This window comes from Entelurus aequoreus, linkage group LG14 (assembly GCF_033978785.1).
Source record: "Entelurus aequoreus isolate RoL-2023_Sb linkage group LG14, RoL_Eaeq_v1.1, whole genome shotgun sequence".
NCBI lineage: Eukaryota > Metazoa > Chordata > Actinopteri > Syngnathiformes > Syngnathidae > Entelurus > Entelurus aequoreus.
This window is the reverse complement of record NC_084744.1, coordinates 48,160,270-48,179,131: the sequence shown is the minus strand read 5'-3', so window position 1 is coordinate 48,179,131 and position 18,862 is coordinate 48,160,270. Positions and strand designations below refer to the sequence as shown.

The 18,862-nt window shown below is 40.9% G+C and overlaps 1 protein-coding gene across 3 annotated transcripts in view; it reads left to right on the top strand.

The window, feature by feature from the left end:
• LOC133664971 (uncharacterized) overlaps positions 1 to 18,862 on the top strand; it is a 35,227-nt gene that overhangs the window by 2,112 nt on the left and 14,253 nt on the right. The window contains exons 1-5 of one of the 3 annotated variants that reach the window (XR_009828658.1): positions 6,946 to 7,862; positions 7,967 to 8,060; positions 8,879 to 9,006; positions 9,467 to 9,952; positions 10,286 to 12,290. The exons of 1 other annotated variant lie outside the window; for it this stretch is intronic. The gene's annotated coding sequence lies outside the window, so the exon portion shown is untranslated. Of the gene's footprint in view, positions 1 to 6,945; positions 7,863 to 7,966; positions 8,061 to 8,878; positions 9,007 to 9,466; positions 9,953 to 10,285; positions 12,291 to 18,862 lie in introns of those variants that run through there. One more of the 3 variants, XR_009828659.1, reaches the window with a different exon arrangement.

The following is an 18,862-nucleotide window of genomic DNA, read 5'->3' as shown; positions in this document are numbered from 1 at the left end:
GCCTTTAATTGTGTGAATGCTCGAGATTCTACATAACAAAATCATGTATTTATTATTATTATTATTATTATTATTATTATTATTATTATTATTGTGCGAATGCTCAAGATTCTACAGTATAACTGTCACAATATGACAGTTATTTAAACATAACTCCTAAACCATACATGCAAAATGGCTAGTAATGCCTGAAATAATGTATATTTGTGAGTTTTAAAAGAAACATAAGATTTTGTAAGGTTTGCAAATACAAAATTTCATTTTTTACTCAATATGACAGTAATACCCTTAGAATCCTGATAATGCGAAAAAAGCAATACAAATTTATTCAAACATAACTTTAAAACCAAACATGCAAAATGTCTAAAAATGCCTGGAATAATGTGTCTGTGAGTTTTACTAAACAAATATCTTTTGTAAGGTTTGCAAATACATAAACTAGTTTTTTTTACTCAATATGACAGTAAAACTGTCATACTAAATATGAAAGTTATATAAACATAACTCCAAAACCAAACATGAAATATGTCTAAAAATGCATGAAATAATGTATCTATGTGAGTTTTATTTGGATCAGGTGTTTCTGTAAGGTTTGCAAATACAAAATTGTGTTTTTACTCAATTTGACAGTATAACTCTCAAATTCATTATGACAGTTATTTAAACATAACTCCTAAACCAAACATGCAAAATGTTGAATAATGCCTGGAATAATGTATCTATGTGAGTTTTACTAGGAAAAATACATTTTCTAAGGTTTGCAAAGAAACAATATAGTTTTTTTACTCAATATGACAGTATAACTGTCATACTAAATATGAAAGTTATATAGACATAACTCCAAAACCAAACATGCAGTATGTCTAAAAATGCCTGTAATATTTGTATATATGTGAATTTTACAAGAATCGGATGTTTTTGTAAGGTTTGCAAATACAAAAATGTGTTTTTACTCAATTTGACAGTATAACTGTCACACTGAATATGATAGTTATTTAATCATAAGTCCTAAACCATACATGCAAAAAGGCTAGTAATGCCTGAAATAATGTATATTTGTGAGGTTTAAAAGAAACATAAGCTTTTGTGAGGTTTGCAAATACAAAATGTCGTTTTTTGCTGAATATGACAGTAATGTTCTTAGAATACTGGGATAATGCGAAAAAAGCAATACAAATGTATTTACACATAACTTTAAAACCAAACATGCAAAATGTTTAGTAATTCATAAAATATGTATATTTGTGAGTTTTACTAGAAAAAAATACTTTTGTAAGGTTTCTAATAGACAAAAATGTGTTTTTTTATTCAATATAACTGTCATACTAAATATGAAAGTTATATAGACATAGCTCCAAAACCAAACATGCAATATGTCTAAAAATGCCTGTAATAATGTATATATATGAGTTTTACGAGAATCAGATGTTTTTGTGAGGTTTGCAAATACAAAAATGTGTTTTTACTCCATATGACAGTATAACTGTCACACTCAATATAACTGTTATTTAAACATAAGTCCTAAACCATACACGCAAAATGGCTAGTAATGCCTGAAATAATGTATCTTTGTGAGTGTAGAAGTCTTCTTGTCGTTGGGTTCTTTTTGGACCAATATTACCACGCGACACCCTTCGGCTGTGGATTTACAATTGTCTTTTATTTTTGTTTTCTTCTTTCAAGTCCTTGATGCTTTTCAGCAGTCTTTATCTCGGTGATCTTTCTGTGCTTTTCAGCAGCATATACGTCGTGCGTCCACTCCCCGTCAGACACACCCTCATGCTCTCCGACGCTGCTAATAAAGAAACAGGTGATTAGATAACTCGTTCCAGCTGAGATATCTCCTCACCTGTCACCTCCTGCCCACAGGGAACGCGTGGACCACGCTCCTTCCACATGCCTCCGAGAGAGGAAGTCGGCTACGGCCATCTGCGTCCCCGGCCGATGGACCACCCGGAAGTTGTAGGGTTGCAACGCAAGGTACCACCGGGTGATCCGTGCGTTGCCATCCTTCATGCGGTGGAGCGATTGGAGCGGTTTGTGGTCCAAGCAGAGACTGAAGGTGCGCCCAGGTAGTACCGGAGGGCCCTGACCGCCCACCGGATGGCGAGGCACTCTTTGTCCACCGTACTGTACCTCGCCTCCCGGTCCGAGAGCTTTCGGCTGATGTACAAGATGGGGCGGTCGACGCCCTCCACCCGGCCTGATGCATCCGCCTGCAGACAGAAAGGGATGGTGAAGTCAGGCATGCGCAGTACCGGCTCCTTGCAGAGTGCTGATTTTACCTGTTCGAACACCCGCTGGCACTGCTCCTTCCACTGGACCAGCTCTGGCGCACCCTTTCGGGTGAGGTCAGTCAGTGGGCTGGTCAGGTCCGCAAACCGGGGAATAAACCACCAGTAATACCCTGCCATACCCAAAAACTGCCTCACCTCTTTTTTCGTCTTGGGTGGTGGACAGGCTGCAAACGTCGCCGTCTTGCCTACCTGCGGCCGCACCTGCCCCCTCCCCAAGTGGTACCCCAGATACTGTACCTCCCTCCGGCCAACCGCGCACTTTGCCGGGTTGGCGGTGAGCCCCGCCCGCCTCAGGGACTCGAGCACCGCCCCCACCCGCCGCATGTGATCTTCCCAGCTGCTATTCTGGATGATAACATCATCCAGGTAAGCCGCAGCGTATGCCGCGTGAGGGCGCAGCACCCGGTCCATGAGGCGCTGGAACGTGGCGGGCGCACCGAACAAACCAAACGGAAGTGTCACGAACTGGTATAAACCTTCCGGAGTGGAAAAGGCCGTTTTTTCCCGGGACTCTGGTGATAAAGGAATCTGCCAGTAGCCCTTGGTTAAATCCAGTGTTGTGAAAAAACAAGCAGTGCCTAGCCGATCCAGGAGCTCGCATTGGGTACGCGTCGAAACGTGATATTTCATTCACCTTGCGGTAATCCACACAGAAGCGCACAGACCCATCCTTCTTCCCTACCAGAACGATGGGGCTGCACCACGCACTGTGGGATTCTTCTATTACCCCCAATTCCAACATGGTTTTTAATTCTTCCCGAACTACTTTGCGCTTGTGTTCGGGGAGCCTGTATGGCCGAGATCGCACCGTAACACCCGGGCTGGTCTCAATATGATGTTGAATGAGGTTTGTGCGGCCGGGCCGAGAGGAGAACACATCAGAAAAGCGCCGCTGCAGCTTAGCAACATCCGCTTGCTGCGCTAACGTGAGCTGTTCGTCACAGGGGAGGGGGTGGGGAGGGGCAGAGTGCGGGACCTCTGGCCCCAACTCCTCTTCCTCCCTCACTACGGTCACCATGGAAACAGGCTCCGGCTCCCTCCATGCCTTCAGTAGGTTTAGATGGGAAATTTGTGTGTCTCCACCCCGGTCCGAGCGCCGAACCTCGTAGTCCACATCACCCACTTGCCGTGTGACCTTAAAAGGACCTTGCCACCGCGCAAGTAATTTGGAGCTGGAGGTTGGGAGTAATACAAGCACTTTTTCTCCCGGTGAAAATGTTCTAAGCTGTTATACGCACGCTGCTGCCGTTGCTGGGCGCGGTGCAAATTCTCGCGTGACAAGTGCCCCACCGTGTGGAGTTTTGCTCGCATGTCCATAACGTACTGAATTTCGTTTTTACTGGAGCTTGAACCCTCCTCCCAGCTTTCCTTAATTAGGTCCAGCACTCCGCGCGGCCTTCTGCCATATAATAGCTCGAAAGGCGCAAAGCAAACATTAGGGGATCCAGCCATTTATCCCAATTTGGTTTGTCCTCGTGCGTGAACTTACGGATCATGGTTTTCAGCGTTTTATTTAATCGTTCCACCAGCCCATCTGTTTGTGGGTGGTACACACTGGTGCGGATCGCTTTAATTCCCAGTAACCCGTTTAGTTCCTTTAACGTGCATGACATAAAGGACGTGCTTTGGTCCGTCAGAATCTTTTTCGGGATCCCGACTCGGTAGAAGACCTGAAACAGAGCTTGCGCAACACTCTTGGCAGAGATGGAGCGCCGGGGCACTGCTTCGGGATAGCGCGTTGCGTAATCAACCAGGACTAACACAAAGCGATTTACCCGTGTGCTCGGGTGAAATGGTCCGATGAGGTCCATCCCAATTCTCTTGAATGGGACCTCCATGAGCGGTAATGGGCGCAAAGGCGCCTTCGGGATGGCCGTCGGATTCACCAGCTGGCAATCCGGGCAGGCAGCACACCACCGGCGCACGTCTGCCCGGATGCCCGGCCAATAGATATCCGATTAAGTGTTTTATCGTCCCCATGTGGCCAGACATGGGATTACAATGCGCCGCCTGGAAGACCATTTCTCTGCGGTATTTTGGCACCAACAACTGGGTGGATTCCTCTCCCGTTTGAGTGTCACGGCTCTCTCTGTATAACCTATCTCTAATAATGGAAAAGTGGGGGAATACCCCCACTTTTCCCGGGCGCACCAGCTGACCGTCGATCCACCTGGTAATCCACCTGGTCCCAGGCCAAGCGCAAAGTTTCATCACAGGACTGCTCAAGGGGAAAATCCTCCGTCGGGTGCCAACGGGGGGCCGGGGGGCTTCCAGCGAAGCCCCCGCCGGTTCCCACTCGGCAGTGCCGGATGAACCCGCGTCGCCACTGAGAACTGCGCGTATATTCCCTTGTCCTACTATCCGTGAACGCACCCCCACACATTGTGTCACAAGCTGGTTAAACCCCGGGCAATTTGTCCCTAAAATTATGGGGTGCGTCAGGTACACGCTTACGGCAACCTTAACACTATGCTTTTGTCCCTTATACCAAATCTCTGCTGGCACAATAGGATACGCGTGCACATCCCCATGTATACATCTAATTCGCCCCTGTGTCGCATGCCTCAACTCCCCGGGTCGAACCAGGTTCTGGTGGATCATGGACTGTTTTCAGCCCGAATCCACCATGGCCCGGTATGTACTCTCTTGTACCCTTACCGGGACGCAATATGCCTCCCCTGGATCGGGGGAGGGCGCTGGAGGGCCGGCAACCCGCCTCACCTGTCCCACCTCCATCATGGAGCACTCTCGTCTCACATGACCTCCAGCACACCTGCCCTGGTGTCCGATGTGCCGTCTGCGGGGGAAGCCCCTCTCAGCAGCGCCGGTACCCTGGCAATAAGGAGCAGAGGAGAGATTATATCCCCGGGCCCCCCCCTTTGATGAGACTGGTGGGTGCGGTGTCTTGGGCCGTGTGGGCATGTGCGAGGCGGTAACCTGCTCGCGGGTCGAGGCCTCCTCCGCCGAGTGGGGTCGTTGCTCCGGGGTCGCTGTCTCCTCGGCGTGGACGAGTCGTCTGCGCGGGGCCGGTGTGGGTCGTTCAACCGTCTTCGGGGTCGCCTCCTCGCTATGGACCGCTAGGGTGGTCCTCTGCCAAGGTCACTGCCGACGTCAGATCCCGCGGGCGGTGGTCCGTGCCGGTATGGACTCGAGAAACTGCTCCAGCAGAATCGTCTCGAACATGGGGGCGTCCTGTTCTCGAGGTTTCAGCCACCGTGCCGCCGCGTCTCGGATCTGCTGGCTGAAGGCGAACGGGCGGTCATCGGGCCCCAGCCGCATGGCTCGGAATCGGTGTTGCTGGTCCTCTGCGGAGCTGCCGACCCGGTCCAGTATGGCCCCGCCGGAGATGAGCAAATTGGACTCTGGAGGCCGCCGGCAGGCTCAGCGCCACCCGCTGCGCCTCCCCCGCCAGGAGCGGCAGCAGCCTCACCCCCACTCTTCTTTAGGCAAGTCGCATGCCGCCGCCGTGGCCTCAAAAATGTTTATGTGGGGTCTTCTGTTTCTGACATGCGCTGCATGGAGGTGTGTGCTTTCATTGTCGCTGCCCCTCCCGCCCTACTCATCAGCGCCTGCAGGATGTTGGTTTGTTGCCGGGAAGCCTCCAGCTGCTACTGACTCACCGCCGACACCTCCGCCAGCACTCGCCCAAGTGCCTCCAGGGGAGTTGGAGCCGACATTTTTCTTTCTTCCTTTTTTTTTTTCAAACCTGGTTGGGCGCCAATTGTAGAAGTCGCCCGAATCTACAGAACGTTGGGTTCTTTTTGGACCAATATTACCATGCGACACCCTTTGGCTATGGATTTACAATTGTCTTTTATTTTTGTTTTCTTCTTCCAAGTCTCTGATGCTTTTCAGCAGTCTTTATCTCGGTGATCTTTCTGTGCTTTTCAGCAGCATATACGTCGCGCGTCCACTCCCCATCAGACACACCCTCATGCTCTCCGACGCTGCTAATAAAGAGACAGGTGATTAGATAAATGATAAATGGGTTATACTTGTATAGCGCTTTTCTACCTTCAAGGTACTCAAAGCGCTTTGACAGTATTTCCACATTCACCCATTCACACACACATTCACACACTAATGGCGGGAGCTGCCATGCAAGGCGCTAACCAGCAGCCATCAGGAGCAAGGGTGAAGTGTCTTGCCCAAGGACACAAAGGACGTGACTAGGATGGTAGAAGGTGGGGATTGAACCCCAGTAACCAGCAACCCTCCGATTGCTGGCACGGCCACTCTACCAACTTCGCCACGCCGCCCCTAACTCGTTCCAGCTGAGATATCTCCTCACCTGTCAGTTGCTTCACAGCCAGCTCCTGCACACGCCCCTTCCACAGTGAGTTTTAAAAGAAACATACGATTTTGTAAGGTTTGCAAATACAACATTTCGTTTTTTACTCAATATGACAGTAAGTTACGGAGCCCCTAAAGAGACATGGGGAATTTTTTTTTTAGACATGTATCTCGTGCTATCTAATGCGCACAAGAAACTTTTTATAAAAATAAAAAAATAATATTTTCTTTTTTCTTTTTTTTTTTTTTAATAAAAAGTTTCTCGTGCGCACAAGAAACTTTCTCGTGGCCACGAGAAACTTTCTCGTGGCCACGAGAAAGCATTGGATGCATGCGCACGAGAAAGCATTGGATGCGTGTGCATGGTTTGAGGTGTGTGTTAAAATGGCAGTTTAGGAGTTAATTCGGCTCTATTTCCAACAAAGACGTTCCCTCCCCCATAATCTCCCGTTGCTCAGCAGTTTTGCTCCCTGTTATTAAAAAAAAAAAACTGCAGTAGATTTATTCATGTTCCTTCAAATGCGGAATATACCTGAAAGTGTCATCAACAAACTAAAAGAAGACAAAGGTGAGGATACTTATTAACTTTTATATAAAGTAAGAAATAGCCTACTTTTAATGTTGCTATTTTACTGTAGGAAATACCATTTAGCAAACGTTTTGCTTTTTACAGATCGACACCAATGTCATAGGCATTATGACAGATAAGGAGTTAAGCAAGTATATCGAAAGATATGGGGATCGACTTGCGCTCAGAGCATTTTCCCTGTGACAAACGAAGAGTCGGGAGGAGCAGAGACAGTGAAGTCCTCCCTCATGCAGAAATTAAGAGACAGGTTAAGAACTCCTAACTCTGACATACAAGGCACCGCTACTGGCCAAAAAAAATGCAGCCAAAATCACCCGGCGGGTTGAAATGGGATGGCTCCACTTTGAGAGTGGAATGTATCACCAGGTTAGAACGAGAAAAGGAGGAGGAACACGGAATCTGTCTGTCCAGAAATCAGTGACTATGGGTGAACTGTTGGAGACAGGCAAATGCTTGTTTTTTGCAAATGGGCATTCATCAAAAGGACTGTTGGAAGACTTCGAGTTTGACATTTGTGATTACAGACACAATCCTGTGCCCCGGGAAGTCACGGTGGGCCAGCTGTACGAACAGACTAAACTAAAAATGCTATGCATCTACACAGCCACCAAGTCTAACAAGATTCTCAGATTCTCTCTGATGAATCATCGAACTTCGAGCCAACACAGAAAAGGCCACTGAAGGTTATTTATCCTCTGCCACATTTGTGATATCAATACATAGGCTACTGTAGGTATTCCATTTATATTGATTGCATGCGTCGCCAGGCTCTGCTTTTTATCCATAGACTTATCAGCACCCCCCGTGATCCAGAAGAGACAAGCGGTAGAAAATGGATGGACGTTTGCCATAAAAAGACATGGTTTTCTTTGACAAAAAGGGTATAAAACAAACAAACAAAACAACATTAAAAAAACTTAGAAATGAGGGATAGATCTGAAGTTAATGTAGACTCTAGAGATTTAAGTGTAAATAAAAAATGTATGTATGCCCTGGCACACCATTATCATCATTTCATGACCCATCAAAAAAGTTTTTACACTTTTATACTGAAATAAATACACCTACGACTTATTAAATAATAATACAGAAACAATAAAGTTTGACTCCATAAAGGAAAGAAGAAAGTGAATGAATGTTTATAACTGAATACATTTACATATGCATTCAAATGTGTTTTCTTTTGTATTATTTTTTTAATGAATTAAGTAACGTTTATAACAACCTTTTTCCAAAACACAATATACAATATGTCATCTGAGAAATGGACATTGTAAAAAAAAAAAAAGTATTTCAGTAGGCCATTAAGGGCTTGAAATGCAAATAGCTTTCAAATGACAAAACTTCAACTCACGCACAGGATAATGCATACATTTATAATTTGTTTTAAAAAGCTTACAAAAAAGTGGAAAATTTAGTGTGGGACCCCATTTTGAAAATTCCTAGCGCCAACACTGATTATGGTTGTGTACCACACCTGTCTCATATGCTGAGGTATGATGGATATGATGTTGATACATATTTATTGTTCTCAAATATTAGCCAATTTAATAAGTTTCATCTTTGCTTTCTTACCTGTGTTCCTATTCAATGTGACCTGTACTTTCACAGATGTCATTTATTTTTTAGGATAAATCTATTGTCTTATTTCTATGTCAAGTCTGTATAAGCTCACAATTTGCTGCTCACCTTTTTATAGGCTGCAATACAATGAAGACATGATCCTTGAGGAACAAGACCAGGAGACTCAATCAAGTGGATCATCCAGAGAGCTCCTCCGATTTAGATCTGGCTCCCAGTGGCTCAATGCAGCAAAACCATGAATAAGTAAGCACTCGTATTGCATTTTTATGGAACCAGTTTGTGCTAAACAGTACAGAACTTGTGTTGTCTGAAGATTTTATAGTACCAAAATGTTCAGTATTCTTTAAAATTCAAACATATTTTTATAGTTATAGTTTCCTGTAGTGTCATTTAAATTAAATCTGCGCTGAGCTATGTTTATTATAAATCACAGGTGAAATATATGAGGACACAGAAATGGCCTTTAAGAAACCATAATTTATAGTTTTAGTTTTAAATCTGCAGTTAAGATGGACGTCTGCGAACGCTTTACATTAAGTAAAAATGCATACACCAAATAATTTACTCAGGTGCAGAGTGTTATAGTCACATGAATATACATAGCAGCTTGGATGAGATTATTCAAACTATAGATAATATAATAATTACACAAATAATAATACATTTGTTTGTTTTCTTGGTTTTTATATTAAATTGTCAATAGAGAGGAGAGACAATCAGCCAGTCAAGATCAGCAACTCCTGAGATGGGTAACACAGAGCTCCTGCATCCACGACCTACTGAGGATGTTGGCAGTCATACTCAGCAGTCAACAAGAAGGCATAGATCTGAAGATGACTGTTTAACACCTGTGCCAAATCAAGATGCAGACCAGTTGTTAAGTGATGTCTCAGATTCCCCTCTTAATCCTGCCATTCCACAATCTCTTGAGGACTCTGAAGTGAAGTTTGGACCCATTGTTGGTGATGATTGTGATACTCAAGACCAGGGGCGCCGAAAAGGGGGGGTAAAGGAGACGGATTCTAGGGGCCCATGATGGAGGGGGGCCTAGAGAGGCCCCTAATGATGATGAAATTATAATACAGGGGGCCCTGTAAAGATTATTTTCATGGGGCCCAAAATCCCTAGCAGCGCCCCTGCTCAAGACACCACTCTTCCCTGGAATCTACATGACTTGAGCAGCATGCAGGTACAATGTAGCACTAACGTTTTACAGTCCTGTAAAATTATTACATTTTAGATTTATAAAATGTACAAAAACTGTAACGTTACCATCCGAAGATCTTTCACCCTAAGCTTATGTTTTTAGATACATTTTTCATCCAAACATTCCAAATCTCATTTGCAATTTAATGCATCGTAGTATGAAATAGAAAAGCAGCAAATCTAAAACCACAACATTATCACCATTTTTGCATGCTAATTGATACATTGATTGTCAAAATCTTTGATTATTTTCTGTTCACTAAAGGATTAATCAATCAATAATCACACCTAATTACCTTTTTAAAATATCTTGCAGCATTCTACATTCAATGATGGTCCTGTATCATCAAGCTGTCTTCCAGCATCACCAGATCCATTTGACAAAGAAATCCTTATTTTGAAATTAAGACGAGTAAACATAGTTGATGATGTCCTTAATGTCTTCATGGATCCAGAAGTACTGAATGCTAGTCTAAGAATGGAGTTTACAAATGAGAAAGCTATGGATAGTGATGGTGTGTCAAGAGAGGCATACTCCGCATTCTGGGACCACTTCTTGACCAGTGTGAGGGGGAAGATGAACGAGTACCCAGGCTACGACCAGACTATTCTGAGAAGAAATGGCAAGCTCTCGGAAGAGTGTGGTTGAAAGGATACCTGGACCACAAAATCCTACCAATCAGACTGTCACCAGCCTTTGTTCTTGCCTGTTGTAAAGGAGTTAGCTCAGTGGATGAAGAACTATTGATGATGTCATTTGCCAGATTTCTTTCAGAGAATGAGCGTGTGTCTCTTGAAAAAGCACTACAGGTGAAACTGTTCAGGAGGACTTACTTGATGTCTTCTCCAGAATGGGCTCACACTGCCTGCCCCCTAAAAACAATTTACGGGCTGCTATTTTAACAATGGCACACAAAGCTCTTCTTCAAGAGCCAAAGTTCATAATTCACTGTTTCCACTCCAGTGTTCATAATGCTATGCCAACGCTCATAACCAAAGACAACATAATGGAGATATATGAATCTAAGAGGCAACTAACAAGAAAGTGGCCCAGATGATAAAACCATCATTTGAAAGCCTAAATCCACAAGAGCAGACTGCCCTTAACCACCTGCTACGGTATGTGAGAAGCAAAGAAAATTGGAGATCTTCTTACGCTTCTGCACAGGATCTACTGTGCTGTGCAAAGACACAATTGAAGTAATTTTTAACACATTGTGTGGTTTAAGTCGCAGGCCTGTAGCACACACATGTGGAGCAGTTTTTGAGTTACCATGCACTTACAGCACATACCCTGAGTTTCGCAAAGAATTTGATAATGTCTTGTCTGGCGACTGCTTCACAATGGATATTGTGTAGTGAATTGAAAGCGCATCTATCTTCTACACTGAGGTTATTATGGCATTTGTCTGATGTAAAACTGTTTCTACAGATTTCCATTTATTGTTCTTATTAAAACAGAGACCGTTTACATTTCTTAAATTGTTTTATTTTCTTATTTTTTTTGTAAATTGTTCGTACATTGAGATTCAATTTTTTTCCACAAGACAGTTTAAGTTTAATAATTTTGATAAGTCAGCAGGGTCTGTTCTCAAAGGTGAAAGTCCCTTTTTGTACAATTATTACATTTTCATGTGCATCTTTTATACAATTGTGATTCTGAATGATGTTCAGAATTTCTGTCATCATTCAACAAAGAAATTCCTGTTCAATGCAAGCACAATACATTTCAAATGGTTGTCAAGTTCTGTTCATTTCCTCTTTCATGTCCTGCCTTGTTTCTCTTTGTAGTCAGTGTGCTTATAGTGACATATCAATCCTATTTGCACCTCAAATGTTCTTAATGTTTGTGGCATAGCACTGTTCAAGTGTAGTCAGTGTGGACATGTTGTAGCCCTGAATAATCGGAATAAAAATTAATCTCAAATTAGAGAGCAGATGTTATCTCATTCCTTAGGTGCAGGTAGAAATCGAATGCTTGATAAGCATCAGCTGGAAGATGCAGCTGTGACTCTGCCATCAGAATGTTGCAGATGTTGTAGATGTCTGTGTCACATGGCACTGCTGGTGGAAATGTGCAGTTACTCTGACTCAACTGTACATCAGCTCTCTCAACTGGGGAAATGCAATCACAAGTTGTGTAGAGTTCTGGGAACATGTACATGATTCGGGGGCGACCACTGGGCGACCATTCTTTGATGGTCTGATGACATGTGCATCCCACACATTGATGGTCTCGTCTAATTCATCCTGGAAAAACAGTACAGAGAGAAAGAAAAGTAAATTAATATGCAATTTGTTATTCTCATCATGTGCTCTTTAATTTAGTTAGGAGATGACTTGAAATAAACCATGTTAAATATTGAGGTTTTTGATGAAGTTAGGAGAAAATGAGTTGAGAAAGGGCAAGCATAAATACATAAATTAATAAACATGAATGAATAAAAACAGTGTTTGCTGCCCACTATGCTTGTACTGGGGGAGGGGGGGGGGGGGAATTAGGGCTACCAAACCCCCCCGACACTGATGATGAATTAATAGGGTATCTTAGGACACCAATAACAGTAATTAAGAAGACACATGGACATGATTCACACCCACTGTCTGCTCATGGAAGGATGTTAAAAGAAAAAAACAAACATTTGTGGGCCTCAATTTAGGACAGGGGTCGGCAACCCGCGGCTCTAGAGCCGCATGCGGCTCTTTAGCGCCGCCCTAGTGGCTCTCTGAAGCTTTTTCAAAAATGTATGAAAAATGGAAAAAGATGAGGGGAAAAAATATATATTTTTTGTTTTAATATGGTTACTGTAGGAGGACAAACATGACACAAACCTCCCTAATTGTTATAAAGCACACTGTTTGTATTAAACATGCTTCACTGATTCGAGTATTTGGCGAGCGCCGTTTTGTCCTACTAATTTTGGCGGTCCTTGAACTCACCTTAGTTTGTTTACAATGTATAACTTTCTCCGACTTTCTAGGACGTGTTTTATGCCACTTCTTTTTCTGTCTCATTTTGTCCGCCAAACTTTTAACGTTGTGCGTGAATACACAAAGGTGAGTTTTGTTGATGTTATTGACTTGTGTGGAGTGATAATCAGACATATTTGGTCACTGCATGACTGCAAGCTAATCGATGCTAACATGCTATTTAGGCTAGCTGTATGCACATATTGCATCATTATGCCTCATTTGTAGCTATATTTGAGCTCATTTAGTTTCCTTTAAGTCATCTTAATTCAATGTATATCTCATGACACACTGTCTGTTTGTATTATGGCTTCTAATTTGTTGCGGCTCCAGACAGATTTGTTTTTGTATTTTTGGTCCAATGTGGCTCTTTCAACATTTTGGGTTGCCGACCCCTGATTTAGGATGACAATGTTGTAATTCAGTAGTTTTTTCATTAGATGGCACTGTTGTACTGTTGATTCATTCCATCTCTGCAGACTGCTTGTAAAAAAGAGATGCACTTGCTTTACCTGTGTGTGCATGCCAGTCAATAACAACTCTGCCAAAGAACATAAAATAGATAAAACAATGCATTTTCGCTTACCTGAATGAAGCTCATAAAGCAGAACTGAATTAGACCTCGGTCCAAGTATGTACCACCGAACAAACCACGGTCCTTCAGGTCAGTGAACATAGAGATGTAGAACTCCATTGATTCTCTTTTGAGGAAACTCCACCAACTCTCTATGCGCTGATTTGCTGTGCTTGCCCCTTCGATGTAGCTGTCAATACCAGAGCCGTCATGAATGTTGCGACGGAGAAAACGCTGAAAGTCTCTGACTTTAACATTTTCAGTGCCCCGATCGCCTCTGACAATCCTCGGACAACCACCAAATGTCTTCACTGCCTCCATATAGTAGCCTCCAATGATTGTTGGGTCACTGCTGGTCGTAAATGCATTCATCCAGATAATTTTCCGGGAAAATCCGTCAATACAGCCGTTTATACAGATACCAAATGATTTCAGTTTGTCATAAGAGTCAAAGTGCCAAATATAATTGGGCCCTTTTGCGAAATAGTTTCGACGATGGAGCCGTGTCCTTCCTCTGAGTTCAACACCCCTTGGGTCAATTTCTTTAAGAATTAAGCGCACCTCTTCTTTCTTGAAGTGTAATCCATCCTCCTTGCATTTAGTGTACATCCACCACATCCACACAGCAGGCCACTTGTTTTTAACTGCTGGTGAATGAAATATACCACGCGATCCAAAGAGGTGTATCCTTTGCGCTGAAACAGACTACATGCCTTCATAATTCGTTTTAAATGTCTTTCAGACACAATATAGCGATGACGACTTGCACGCAAAGCAGTAATGTCCTTACAGTGAAGTCCGAGTTGGAAATAGAGCCGAATTAACTCCTGCACTGCCATTTTAAGACACACCTCAAACCACGCGCACGCATTCAATGCTTTCTCGTGCGCACGAGAAACTTTTTATAAAAATTAAAAAATATATATATATTTTTTTTTAATAAATTGTTTCTTGTGCGCACGAGAAAGTTTCTTGTGCGCACGAGATACATGTCTAAAAAAAAAAATTCCCCATGTCCCTTTAGGGCAGGGGTCTCAAACTCAATTTACCTGGGGGCCACTGGATGCAGAAACTGGGTGAGGCTGGGCCGCAAGAAAAGATTTCTTAAAAAAAATCTAACATGCACTTTTTAATGAATTCACCTTCTTTGAATGGCTTTCCCGCCCTAGCAACCATCTCACTCACCATGTAGCTAGCTTTGACTGCTGCATCGCTCTTTTCGCTTGCTTTCTTGACGAAATCTTGTTGCCTCAGTAGACTGGTTTTAAAATTTGCAACCCGGTTCACTCTCTCATCTCCCTGGTATTTTGCATACTCAGCATGTCTAGTTGTATAATGACGTTTCAAATTGTATTCCTTGTGCACTGCAACTTTCTCTGTATCAACTACAGAAAAGAGCTATAAGGATTATTCATAAATTAGATTACTTAGAACACACTAAAATATTATTTATTAATTCGGGTTTATTGAAATTACAGGAGCTAGTAAAGTTACAGACATTATGTGTCATGTTTAAGGCTAAAAGTAAAACATTACCAGCAAATTTACAAAAAATGTTTGTCATCACTTCATACAGAACATAGAAGAAAAGGTCATTTCCAACATCAGTATTCAAGGACAACTTTAAAACAAATGTGTATATCAGTGGTTGGGGGTTAAACTATGGAATTCTCTTTACAATGAGATAGAAGATTGTAAAAATATATTCCAAATGAAAAAATATATAAAGACAGAACAATAATATCATATGGACAGCCATAAGTGTTTACATTTTGCTTTATATTTATTATTTTACTTATTTTTTGCCTGGTTTTGTATCATCCCGTGAGGTGTATATTACTTTTGTTTTTTTTGTTCGGTTTGTACATCATGAAGTTTTGCACTTCTTCTGTTTTTTTGTGTGTTTTTTTGTTTGTTTTCGTTATATTTGGATGTGGGGGGGTGGAGTTTACAGCTACGGTAGCACAATTAGCCCCGAACGGGCTAACATCACCACTAACGTGTTACACGTCTGATTCGCCCAGCGCTGGGGTCCAGTGCACCACGCTTTTGTATTGTCGCTCGCTCCTTCGGCGGAGTGCTTTGGAATATCTGATAGTATATATCTGTATCATGAATCAATTTAAGTGGACCCCGACTTAAACAAGTTGAAAAACTTATTTGGTTGTTACCATTTATGTAGTCAATTGTACGGAATATGTACTTCACTGTGCAACCTACTACAACCAAACATGCAATCCGTCTAAAAACGCCTGTAATATTGTATCTATGTGAGTTTTACTAGAATCAGTTGTTTTTGTAAGGTTTACAAATACAAAAATTAGGGTTTACTCACTATGACAGTATACTGTCACACTCAATATGACAGTCATTTAAACATAACTCCTAAACCACACATGCAAAATGGCTAATAATGCCTGGAGAAATGTATCTTTGTGAGTTTTATTAGAAAAAATATCGTTTGTACGGTTTGCAAAGGCACAAGTTTGTTTTTTTACTCAATATGACAATAATGTTCTTAGAATCCAGAGATAATGCAAAAAAAGCAATACAAATATGTTCCAACATAACTCCTAAACCAAACAGTCAAAATGTCTAATAATGCGTGAAGAAATGTATCTTTGTGAGTTTTACTAGAAACATTTTTTTTTGTAAGGTTTGCAAAGACACACTCAATATGACAGTTATTTGAAAAATAACTCCTAAACTACACATGACAAATGGCTAATAATGCCTGATATAATGCATTCTTGTGAGTTTTACTCGAACATATGCTTTTTTAAGGATTGCAAACACAAAAAGTATGTTTTACTCAAGATGACAGTAATGTTCTTAGAATCCTGAGATAATGCGAAAAAAGCAATAAAAATGTATTCAAATATAACTCCTAAACAACACATGCAAAAAGTCTAATAATGCCTGGAGACATGTATCTTTGTTAGTTTTACTAGAAAAATTATCTTTAGTAAGGTGTGCAAAGACACAAGTTGTTTTATTTATTCAATATGAGAGTATAACAGTCATACTAAATATGAAAGTTATATAAACATAACTCCAAAACCAAACATGCAGTAAGTCTAAAAATGCCAGTAATATTGAATCTATAAGAGTTTTACCAGAATCATGTATTTTGGTAAGATTTACAAATACAAAAAAAAGGTTTTACTCAATATATGACAGTACAACTGTCATACTAAATATGAAAGTTATATAAACATAACTCCAAAACCAAACATGCATTGTGTCTAAAAATGCCTGTACTATTGTATCTATGTGAATTTTACGAGAATCAGTTGTTTTTGTAAGTTTGCAAATACAAAAATTGGGTTTTACTCACTATGACAGTATACTGTCACACTCAATATGACAGTTATTTAAACATAACTCCTAAACCACACATTCAAAATGGCTAATAATGCCTGGAGAAATGTATATTTGTGAGTTTTACTGGAGAAAAAAAAAAATTTTTTTTTTACTCAATAGGGCAGTATAACTGTCATACTAAATATAATAAATAAATAAATATCAATCAATCAATCAATCAATCAATGTTTATTTCTATAGCCCTAAATCACAAGTGTCTCAAAGGGCTGTACAAGCCACAACGACATCCTCGGTACAGAGCCCACATACGGGCAAGGAAAACCCACCCAAGTGGGACGTCAATGTGAATGACTATGAGAAACCTTGGAGAGGACCGCATATGTGGGTACCCCCCCCCCCCCCCCCCCCCCTCTAGAGGAGACCGAAAGCAATGGATGTCGAGTGGGTCTGACATAATATTGTGAAAGTCCAACAAGTTATATAAACATAACTCCAAAACCAAACATGCATTATGTGTAAAAATGCCTGTAATATTGTATCTATGTGAGTTTTACTAGAATCAGGCATTTTGGTTTACAAATACAAAAATTTGGTTTTACACATAATGACAGTATAACTGCCACCCTCAATATGACAGTTATTTAAACATAACTCCTAAACCACACATGAAAAATGGCTAACATTACCTGAAATGTTGTATACTTATGAGTTTTACTCGAAACATATGCTTTTTTAAGGCTTCCGTACACAAAAATTAGTTTTTTACTCAATATGACAATAATCACTATCCAGAGATAATGCGAAAAAAGCAATACAAATGTGTTCAAACATAACTCCTAAACCAAACATGCAAAAATGTCTAATAATGTGTGAAGAAATGTATCTTTGTGAGTTTTACTGGGAAAAAAATGTGTAAGGTGTGCAAAGACACAAGTTAGATTTTTTACTCAATATGACTGTCATACTAAATATGAAAGTTGTATAAACATAACTCCAAAACCAAACATGCATTATGTCTAAAAATGCCTGCAATAATGTATCTCTGTGAGTTTTACGAGAATCAGTTGTTTTTGTAAGTTTGCAAATACAAAAATTGGGTTTTACTCACCATGACAGTATACAGTCACACTCAATATGACAGTTATTTAAACATAACTCCTAAACCACACATTCAAAATGGCTAAAAATGCCTGGAGAAATGTATCTTTGTGAATTGTACTGGAGAAAAAAAAAGTTGTAAGGTGTGAAAGACACAAGTTTGTTTTTTTACTCAATATGGCAGTATCTGTCATACTAAATATGAAAGTTATATAAACATAACTCCAAAACAAAACATGCATTATGTGTAAAAATGCCCGTCATATTGTATCTATGTGAGTTTTACTAGAATCAGGCGTTTTGGTAAGGTTTACAAATACAAAAATTAGGTTTTACACATAATGACAGTATAACTGCCACACTCAATATGACAGTTATTTAAACATAACTCCTAAACCACACATGAAAAATGGCTAATATTGCCTGAAATATTGTATACTTGTGAGTTTTTCTCGAAACATATGCTTTTTTAAGGCTTGCAAACACAAAAAGTAGTTTTTTACTCAATATGACAATAATGTTCTTACTATCCAGAGATAATGCGAAAAAAGCAATGAAAATGTATTCCAACATAACTCCTAAACAACACATGCAAAATGGCTAATAATGCCTGGAGACATGTATCTTTGTTAGTTTTAATAGAAAAATTATCTTTTGTACAGTTTGCAAAGACACAAGCTAGTTTTTTTTAATTCAGTATGACAGTATAACAGTCATACTAAATATGAAAGTTATAAAAACATAACTCCAAAACCAAACATGTGTCATGTCTAAAAATGCCTGTAATAATGTATTTTTGTGAGTTTGTAAGGTTTACAAAAACAAAAAGTAGTTTTTTACTCAATATGAAAGTAATGTTCTTAGAATCCTGAGATAATGCGAAAAAAGCAATGAAAGTGTATTTAAACATTACTCCTAAACAACACA